Source organism: Morus notabilis, unplaced genomic scaffold (genome assembly GCF_000414095.1).
Source record: "Morus notabilis unplaced genomic scaffold, ASM41409v2 Scaffold964, whole genome shotgun sequence".
Classification (NCBI taxonomy): Eukaryota; Viridiplantae; Streptophyta; class Magnoliopsida; order Rosales; family Moraceae; genus Morus; species Morus notabilis.
In genome coordinates this window covers 18,477-29,024 of record NW_010361116.1, presented here as the reverse complement: position 1 = coordinate 29,024, position 10,548 = coordinate 18,477, and positions in this window count along the sequence as shown.

Sequence of the window (10,548 nt, the reverse complement as noted above, 5' to 3'; positions counted from 1 at the left end):
GCCAGGGGAAAGGCGATAACTTTTGGTGTCAAAATGGGGCCCATCAGCCGTTAGATCGAAGCTCTCTTCGCGATCTACAACTTGCACGGGAAAGGCGACATCTTTTGTTGTCAGAACGGGGCCCATCATCAGTTAGATCGAAGCTCTCTTCATGGTCCACAACCGCGACGGGAATGGGGACAACTTTTGAGGTCGTAACGGGGCCGGACCATCAGATGTTATATTGAAGCTCTCTTCGCGCTCAACAATCGCCACTGGAATGGCGACATATTTTGGTGTCGTAACGGGGCCCATCAACCGTTAGATCGAAGTACACTTCGCGATCTACATCGGCAACGGGAACGGTGACAAGTTTTGGTGTCGTAGCGGGGCCCGTCAGCCGTTATATCGATGCTCTCTTCGTAATCTATGACTCGCACGGGAATGGTGACAACTTTTGGTGTCCTAACGGGGCCCAAAATCCGTCAGATCGAAGCTCTCTTCGCGCCCTACAACCACCCCGGGAAGGGTGACAAATTTTGGTGTCGTAACGGGCCCATCAGCTGTTAGATCGAAGCTCTCTTCGCGATCTAAGAATGGCACAGGAACGGTGACAAATTTTGGTGTCATATCGGGGCCCATAACCCTTCAGATCGAAGCTCTCTTTGGGCGCTACAACCGCACGGGGAAAGGCTACAAATTTTGGTGTCGTAACGGGGCCAATCAGCCGTTAGATCGAAGCTCTCTTTGTGATCTACAACTGCCACGTTTACAGTGACAACTTTTGGTTTCGTAACGCGGCCCATCATCCGTTAGATCGATCTCTCTGCGCTCACTACAACCGCCACGGGAACGGTGACAAGTTTTGGTGTCGAAATGGTGCCCATAAGCGGTTAGATCGAAGCTCTCTTTGTGATCTACAACTGCCACGTTTACAGTGACAACTTTTGGTTTCGTAACGCGGCCCATCATCCGTTAGTGGGCCCAAAATCCGTCAGATTCTGCGCGCCTTTCAACCCCCCCGGGAAGGGCGACAAATTTTGGTGTCGTAACGGGGCCCATCAGCCATTTGATCGAAGCTCACTTCGCGATCTACAACTGCCACAAGAATGGCGACAACTTTTAGTGTCGTAACGGGGTCCAAAATCCGTCAGATTCTGCGCGCCTTTCAACCACCCCGGGAAGGGCGACAAATTTTGGTGTCGTAACGGGGCCCGTCAGCCGTTATATCAAAGCTCTCTTCGCACTCTAGAGCCCCCACGGGGACGGCGACAACTTTTGGTGTCGTAACGGGGCCCATCAGCCGTTTGGACCAGTAGGAGCTCCGAACGGGCCCCATTACGCGTTAGATAGAAGCTCTCTTCGCACTCTAGAGCCCCCACGGGGACGGCGACAACTTTTGGTGTCGTAACGGGGCCCATCAGCCGTTTGGACCAGTAGGAGCTCCGAACGGGCCCCATTACGCGTTAGATAGAAGCTCTCTTCGCACTCTAGAGCCCCCACGGGGACGGCGACAACTTTTGGTGTCGTAACGGGGCCCATCAGCCGTTTGGACCAGTAGGAGCTCCGAACGGGCCCCATTACGCGTTAGATAGAAGCTCTCTTCGCACTCTAGAGCCCCCACGGGGACGGCGACAACTTTTGGTGTCGTAACGGGGCCCATCAGCCGTTTGGACCAGTAGGAGCTCCGAACGGGCCCCATTACGCGTTAGATAGAAGCTCTCTTCGCACTCTAGAGCCCCCACGGGGACGGCGACAACTTTTGGTGTCGTAACGGGGCCCATCAGCCGTTTGGACCAGTAGGAGCTCCGAACGGGCCCCATTACGCGTTAGATAGAAGCTCTCTTCGCACTCTAGAGCCCCCACGGGGACGGCGACAACTTTTGGTGTCGTAACGGGGCCCATCAGCCGTTTGGACCAGTAGGAGCTCCGAACGGGCCCCATTACGCGTTAGATAGAAGCTCTCTTCGCACTCTAGAGCCCCCACGGGGACGGCGACAACTTTTGGTGTCGTAACGGGGCCCATCAGCCGTTTGGACCAGTAGGAGCTCCGAACGGGCCCCATTACGCGTTAGATAGAAGCTCTCTTCGCACTCTAGAGCCCCCACGGGGACGGCGACAACTTTTGGTGTCGTAACGGGGCCCATCAGCCGTTTGGACCAGTAGGAGCTCCGAACGGGCCCCATTACGCGTTAGATAGAAGCTCTCTTCGCACTCTAGAGCCCCCACGGGGACGGCGACAACTTTTGGTGTCGTAACGGGGCCCATCAGCCGTTTGGACCAGTAGGAGCTCCGAACGGGCCCCATTACGCGTTAGATAGAAGCTCTCTTCGCACTCTAGAGCCCCCACGGGGACGGCGACAACTTTTGGTGTCGTAACGGGGCCCATCAGCCGTTTGGACCAGTAGGAGCTCCGAACGGGCCCCATTACGCGTTAGATAGAAGCTCTCTTCGCACTCTAGAGCCCCCACGGGGACGGCGACAACTTTTGGTGTCGTAACGGGGCCCATCAGCCGTTTGGACCAGTAGGAGCTCCGAACGGGCCCCATTACGCGTTAGATAGAAGCTCTCTTCGCACTCTAGAGCCCCCACGGGGACGGCGACAACTTTTGGTGTCGTAACGGGGCCCATCAGCCGTTTGGACCAGTAGGAGCTCCGAACGGGCCCCATTACGCGTTAGATAGAAGCTCTCTTCGCACTCTAGAGCCCCCACGGGGACGGCGACAACTTTTGGTGTCGTAACGGGGCCCATCAGCCGTTTGGACCAGTAGGAGCTCCGAACGGGCCCCATTACGCGTTAGATAGAAGCTCTCTTCGCACTCTAGAGCCCCCACGGGGACGGCGACAACTTTTGGTGTCGTAACGGGGCCCATCAGCCGTTTGGACCAGTAGGAGCTCCGAACGGGCCCCATTACGCGTTAGATAGAAGCTCTCTTCGCACTCTAGAGCCCCCACGGGGACGGCGACAACTTTTGGTGTCGTAACGGGGCCCATCAGCCGTTTGGACCAGTAGGAGCTCCGAACGGGCCCCATTACGCGTTAGATAGAAGCTCTCTTCGCACTCTAGAGCCCCCACGGGGACGGCGACAACTTTTGGTGTCGTAACGGGGCCCATCAGCCGTTTGGACCAGTAGGAGCTCCGAACGGGCCCCATTACGCGTTAGATAGAAGCTCTCTTCGCACTCTAGAGCCCCCACGGGGACGGCGACAACTTTTGGTGTCGTAACGGGGCCCATCAGCCGTTTGGACCAGTAGGAGCTCCGAACGGGCCCCATTACGCGTTAGATAGAAGCTCTCTTCGCACTCTAGAGCCCCCACGGGGACGGCGACAACTTTTGGTGTCGTAACGGGGCCCATCAGCCGTTTGGACCAGTAGGAGCTCCGAACGGGCCCCATTACGCGTTAGATAGAAGCTCTCTTCGCACTCTAGAGCCCCCACGGGGACGGCGACAACTTTTGGTGTCGTAACGGGGCCCATCAGCCGTTTGGACCAGTAGGAGCTCCGAACGGGCCCCATTACGCGTTAGATAGAAGCTCTCTTCGCACTCTAGAGCCCCCACGGGGACGGCGACAACTTTTGGTGTCGTAACGGGGCCCATCAGCCGTTTGGACCAGTAGGAGCTCCGAACGGGCCCCATTACGCGTTAGATAGAAGCTCTCTTCGCACTCTAGAGCCCCCACGGGGACGGCGACAACTTTTGGTGTCGTAACGGGGCCCATCAGCCGTTTGGACCAGTAGGAGCTCCGAACGGGCCCCATTACGCGTTAGATAGAAGCTCTCTTCGCACTCTAGAGCCCCCACGGGGACGGCGACAACTTTTGGTGTCGTAACGGGGCCCATCAGCCGTTTGGACCAGTAGGAGCTCCGAACGGGCCCCATTACGCGTTAGATAGAAGCTCTCTTCGCACTCTAGAGCCCCCACGGGGACGGCGACAACTTTTGGTGTCGTAACGGGGCCCATCAGCCGTTTGGACCAGTAGGAGCTCCGAACGGGCCCCATTACGCGTTAGATAGAAGCTCTCTTCGCACTCTAGAGCCCCCACGGGGACGGCGACAACTTTTGGTGTCGTAACGGGGCCCATCAGCCGTTTGGACCAGTAGGAGCTCCGAACGGGCCCCATTACGCGTTAGATAGAAGCTCTCTTCGCACTCTAGAGCCCCCACGGGGACGGCGACAACTTTTGGTGTCGTAACGGGGCCCATCAGCCGTTTGGACCAGTAGGAGCTCCGAACGGGCCCCATTACGCGTTAGATAGAAGCTCTCTTCGCACTCTAGAGCCCCCACGGGGACGGCGACAACTTTTGGTGTCGTAACGGGGCCCATCAGCCGTTTGGACCAGTAGGAGCTCCGAACGGGCCCCATTACGCGTTAGATAGAAGCTCTCTTCGCACTCTAGAGCCCCCACGGGGACGGCGACAACTTTTGGTGTCGTAACGGGGCCAATAAGCCGTTAGATCGAAGCACTCTTTGCGATCTACAACTGCCACGTTTACGGTGACAACTTTTGGTTTAACGGGGCCCATCATCCATTAGATCGATCTCTCTGTGCTCCCTACAATCGCCACGAGAACGGCGACAAGTTTTGGTGTCGAAATGGTGCCCATCAGCGGTTAGATCGAAGCTCTCTTCACGCTCTAGAACCGCCACAGGAATGGTGACAACTTGTGCTGTCGTAACGAGTCCCATTACGTGTTAGATAGAAGCTCTCTTCGTACTCTACAACCCCCACGGGGACGGTGACAACTTTTGGTGATGTAACGGGGCCATCAGCCGTTTGATCGAAGCTCTCTTCGCGATCTACAACTGGCACAAGAATAGCGACAACTTTTGGTGTCGTAACGGGCCCCAAAATCCGTCAGATTCTGTGCGCCCTTCAACCGCCCCGGGAAGGGCGACAAATTTTGGTGTCGTAACGGGGCCCATCAGCCGTTAGATCGAAGCGTTCTTCGCGATGTACGACTGGCACGGGAACGGTGACAACTTTTGGTGTCGTAACGGGGCCCGTCAACCGTTATATCAAAGCTCTCTTCATGATCTACAATTGGCACGGGAATGGTGACAACTTTTGGTGTCGTGACGGGGCCCGTCAGCCGTTATATCAAAGCTTTCTTCACGTTCTACAGCCTCCAGGGGAGAGGCGACAACTTTTGGTGTCAAAATGGGGCCCATCAGCCGTTAGATCAAAGCTCTCTTTGCAATCTACAACTTGCACAGGAAAGGCGACATCTTTTGTTGTCGAAACAGGGCCCATCATCAGTTAGATCGAAGCTCTCTTCGTGCTCTACAACCGCGACGGGAACGATGACAACTTTTAAGGTCGTAACGGGGCCAGACCATCAGATGTTATATCGAAGCTCTCTTCACGCTCTACAATCGCCACTGGAATGGTGACATATTTTGGTGTCGTATCGGGGCCCATCAACCGTTAGATCGAAGTACACTTCGCGATCTACATCAGCCACATGAACGGCGACAAGTTTTGGTGTCGTCACGGGGCCCGTCAGCCGTTATATCGATGATCTCTTCGTAATCTACGACTTGCACGGGAATGGCGACAACTTTTGGTGTCCTAACGGGGCCCAAAATCTGTCAGATCGAAGCTCTCTTCGCACCCTACAACCGCCCCGGGAAGGGTGCAAATTTTGGTGTCGTAATGGGCCCATCAGCCGTTAGATCGAAGCTCTCTTTCGACAAATTTTGGTGTCGTAACGGGCCCCGTCAGCCGTTATCTCGAAGCTCTCTTCGTGATCTAGCACGGGGAAGGGCGACAAAGTTTGGTGTCGTAACGGGCCCCGTCAGCCGTTATCTCGAAGCTCTCTTCGTGATCTAGCACGGGGAAGGGCGACAAAGTTTGGTGTCGTAACGGGCCCCGTCAGCCGTTATCTCGAAGCTCTCTTCGTGATCTAGCACGGGGAAGGGCGACAAAGTTTGGTGTCGTAACGGGCCCCGTCAGCCGTTATCTCGAAGCTCTCTTCGTGATCTAGCACGGGGAAGGGCGACAAAGTTTGGTGTCGTAACGGGCCCCGTCAGCCGTTATCTCGAAGCTCTCTTCGTGATCTAGCACGGGGAAGGGCGACAAAGTTTGGTGTCGTAACGGGCCCCGTCAGCCGTTATCTCGAAGCTCTCTTCGTGATCTAGCACGGGGAAGGGCGACAAAGTTTGGTGTCGTAACGGGCCCCGTCAGCCGTTATCTCGAAGCTCTCTTCGTGATCTAGCACGGGGAAGGGCGACAAAGTTTGGTGTCGTAACGGGCCCCGTCAGCCGTTATCTCGAAGCTCTCTTCGTGATCTAGCACGGGGAAGGGCGACAAAGTTTGGTGTCGTAACGGGCCCCGTCAGCCGTTATCTCGAAGCTCTCTTCGTGATCTAGCACGGGGAAGGGCGACAAAGTTTGGTGTCGTAACGGGCCCCGTCAGCCGTTATCTCGAAGCTCTCTTCGTGATCTAGCACGGGGAAGGGCGACAAAGTTTGGTGTCGTAACGGGCCCCGTCAGCCGTTATCTCGAAGCTCTCTTCGTGATCTAGCACGGGGAAGGGCGACAAAGTTTGGTGTCGTAACGGGCCCCGTCAGCCGTTATCTCGAAGCTCTCTTCGTGATCTAGCACGGGGAAGGGCGACAAAGTTTGGTGTCGTAACGGGCCCCGTCAGCCGTTATCTCGAAGCTCTCTTCGTGATCTAGCACGGGGAAGGGCGACAAAGTTTGGTGTCGTAACGGGCCCCGTCAGCCGTTATCTCGAAGCTCTCTTCGTGATCTAGCACGGGGAAGGGCGACAAAGTTTGGTGTCGTAACGGGCCCCGTCAGCCGTTATCTCGAAGCTCTCTTCGTGATCTAGCACGGGGAAGGGCGACAAAGTTTGGTGTCGTAACGGGCCCCGTCAGCCGTTATCTCGAAGCTCTCTTCGTGATCTAGCACGGGGAAGGGCGACAAAGTTTGGTGTCGTAACGGGCCCCGTCAGCCGTTATCTCGAAGCTCTCTTCGTGATCTAGCACGGGGAAGGGCGACAAAGTTTGGTGTCGTAACGGGCCCCGTCAGCCGTTATCTCGAAGCTCTCTTCGTGATCTAGCACGGGGAAGGGCGACAAAGTTTGGTGTCGTAACGGGCCCCGTCAGCCGTTATCTCGAAGCTCTCTTCGTGATCTAGCACGGGGAAGGGCGACAAAGTTTGGTGTCGTAACGGGCCCCGTCAGCCGTTATCTCGAAGCTCTCTTCGTGATCTAGCACGGGGAAGGGCGACAAAGTTTGGTGTCGTAACGGGCCCCGTCAGCCGTTATCTCGAAGCTCTCTTCGTGATCTAGCACGGGGAAGGGCGACAAAGTTTGGTGTCGTAACGGGCCCCGTCAGCCGTTATCTCGAAGCTCTCTTCGTGATCTAGCACGGGGAAGGGCGACAAAGTTTGGTGTCGTAACGGGCCCCGTCAGCCGTTATCTCGAAGCTCTCTTCGTGATCTAGCACGGGGAAGGGCGACAAAGTTTGGTGTCGTAACGGGCCCCGTCAGCCGTTATCTCGAAGCTCTCTTCGTGATCTAGCACGGGGAAGGGCGACAAAGTTTGGTGTCGTAACGGGCCCCGTCAGCCGTTATCTCGAAGCTCTCTTCGTGATCTAGCACGGGGAAGGGCGACAAAGTTTGGTGTCGTAACGGGCCCCGTCAGCCGTTATCTCGAAGCTCTCTTCGTGATCTAGCACGGGGAAGGGCGACAAAGTTTGGTGTCGTAACGGGCCCCGTCAGCCGTTATCTCGAAGCTCTCTTCGTGATCTAGCACGGGGAAGGGCGACAAAGTTTGGTGTCGTAACGGGCCCCGTCAGCCGTTATCTCGAAGCTCTCTTCGTGATCTAGCACGGGGAAGGGCGACAAAGTTTGGTGTCGTAACGGGCCCCGTCAGCCGTTATCTCGAAGCTCTCTTCGCGATCTACAACTGCCATGTTTACGGCGACAACTTTTGGTTTCGTAACCGGGCCCATCATCCGTTAGATCGACCTCTCTACGCTCCCTACAACCGCCACGGGAACGGCGACAAGTTTTGGTGTCGAAATGGTGCCCATCAGCCGTTAGATCGAAGTGTTCTTCGCGATGCACGACTGGCACGGGAACGCCGACAACTTTTAGTGTCGTAACGGGGCCCAAAATCCGTCAGATTCTGCGCGCCCTTCAACCGCCCCGGGAAGGGCGACAAATTTTGTTGTCATAACGGGGCCGATCAGCCGTTAGATCGAAGTGTTCTTCGCGATGCACGACTGGCACGGGAACGCCGACAACTTTTAGTGTCGTAACGGGGCCCAAAATCCGTCAGATTCTGCGCGCCCTTCAACCGCCCCGGGAAGGGCGACAAATTTTGTTGTCATAACGGGGCCCATCAGCCGTTAGATCGAAGTGTTCTTCGTGATGCACGACTGGCACGGGAACGCCGACAACTTTTAGTGTCGTAACGGGACCCGTCAGCCGTTATCTCGAAGCTCTCTTCGTGATCTACAACTGGCACGGGAACGGCGACACCTTATGGTGTCATGACGGGGCCCCTCAGCCGTTATATCAAAGCTCTCTTCACGCTCTACAGCCTCCAGGGGAAAGGCGACAACTTTTGGTGTCAAAACGGGGCCCATCAGCCGTTAGATCGAAGCTCACTTTGCGATCTACAACTTGCACGGGAAAGGTGACATCTTTTGTTGTTGAAACGGGGCCCATCATTAGTCAGATCGAAGCTCTCTTCATGCTCTACAACCGCGACGGGAACGGGGACAACTTTTGAGGTCGTAATGGGGCCGGACCATCAGATATTATATCAAAGCTCTCTTGCCGCTCTGTAATCACCACTGGAATGGCGACATATTTTGTTGCCGTAATGGGGCCCATCAACTGTTAGATCGAAGTACACTAGGCAATCTACATCAGCCACGGGAACGGTGACAAGTTTTGGTGTCGTAACGGCGCCCGTCAGCGGTTATATCGATGCTCTCTTCGTAATCTATGACTCGCACGGGAATGGCGACAACTTTTGGTGTCCTAACGGGGCTCAAAATCCGTCAGATCGAAGCTCTTTTCGCGCCCTACAACCACTCCGGGAAGGGTGACAAATTTTGGTGTCGTAATGGGCCCATCAGCCGTTAGATCGAAGCTCTCTTCGCGATCTAAGACTGGCACAGGAACGGTAACAACTTTTGGTGTCGTAACAGGGCCCATAATCCTTTAGATCGAAGCTCTCTTTGCGCGCTACAACTGCACGGGGAAGGGCGACAAAGTTTGGTGTCATAACGGGGCCAATCAGCCGTTAGATCGAAGCTCTCTTTGCGATCTACAACTGCCATGTTTACGGCGACAACTTTTGGTTTCGTAACAGGGCCCATCATCCGTTAGATCGATCTCTCTGCGCTCCCTACAACCGCCACGGGAACGGTGACAAGTTTTGGTGGCGAAATGGTGCCCATCAGCGGTTAGATCGAAGCCCTCTTCGCACTCTAGAACCGCCACGGGAACGGCGACAACTTGTGGTGTCATAACGGGCCCCATTACGCGTTAGATAGAAGCTCTCTTCACACTCTACAACCCCCACGGGGACGGCAACAACTTTTGGTGTTGTAACGGGGCCAATCAGCCGTTTGATCGAAGCTCTCTTCGCGATCTACAATTGGCACAAGAATGGTGACAACTTTTGGTGTTGTAACGGGGCCCAAAATCCATCAGATTCTGAGCGCCCTTCAACCGCCCCAGGAAGGGCGACAAATTTTGGTGTCGTAACGGGGCCCGTCAGCCATTAGATCGAAGCGTTCTTCACGATGTACGACTGGCACAGGAACGGCGACAACTTTTGGTGTCGTAACGGGGCCCGTCAGCCATTAGATCGAAGCGTTCTTCACGATGTACGACTGGCACAGGAACGGCGACAACTTTTGGTGTCGTAACGGGGCCCGTCAGCCATTAGATCGAAGCGTTCTTCACGATGTACGACTGGCACAGGAACGGCGACAACTTTTGGTGTCGTAACGGGGCCCATCAGCCGTTAGATCGAAGCTCTCTTCGCGATCTACATCTTGCACGGGAAAGGTGACATCTTTAAACACTCGAATTTCCACAAACACCAACGCATGCACGATGTGGAATTTTTGGAGAAAAATTTTGCTCTCTATTTTTCACTCTATGAGAAATCCGGCCACACTCTGAGAAAATTCGGCCACAACAAACTTAGGGCTGAATATATGTTAAAAATTATCTCTGCAATTTTCTATCTTTCTCATATTTAAAGAGAAGAAGTCAAACTTCAAAATAGAATCAAATCCTTATCTCCGATTTTGAATTTGGAACAAAAAATCCCTTTCCCTTATCCACTTGGTGGCCGGCCACACTCTAGGGTTTTATCCCTGTGTGTGGCGCCTATCTCAGATAGGGAAGGAAGAGATTTTATCCTTTATCCAGTAGTCCAATTTTAATTTAGATTCAAATTCGAATTTAAGTCAAAATTAAATTAATTTGAATTCTAAATTGAACAACTTATCAAATAAGTTTAAATGGATAAATCTAGATATGTTCAAATTCAAATTTAAATAATCACATTATTTAAATAATAATTAATTCTCAAT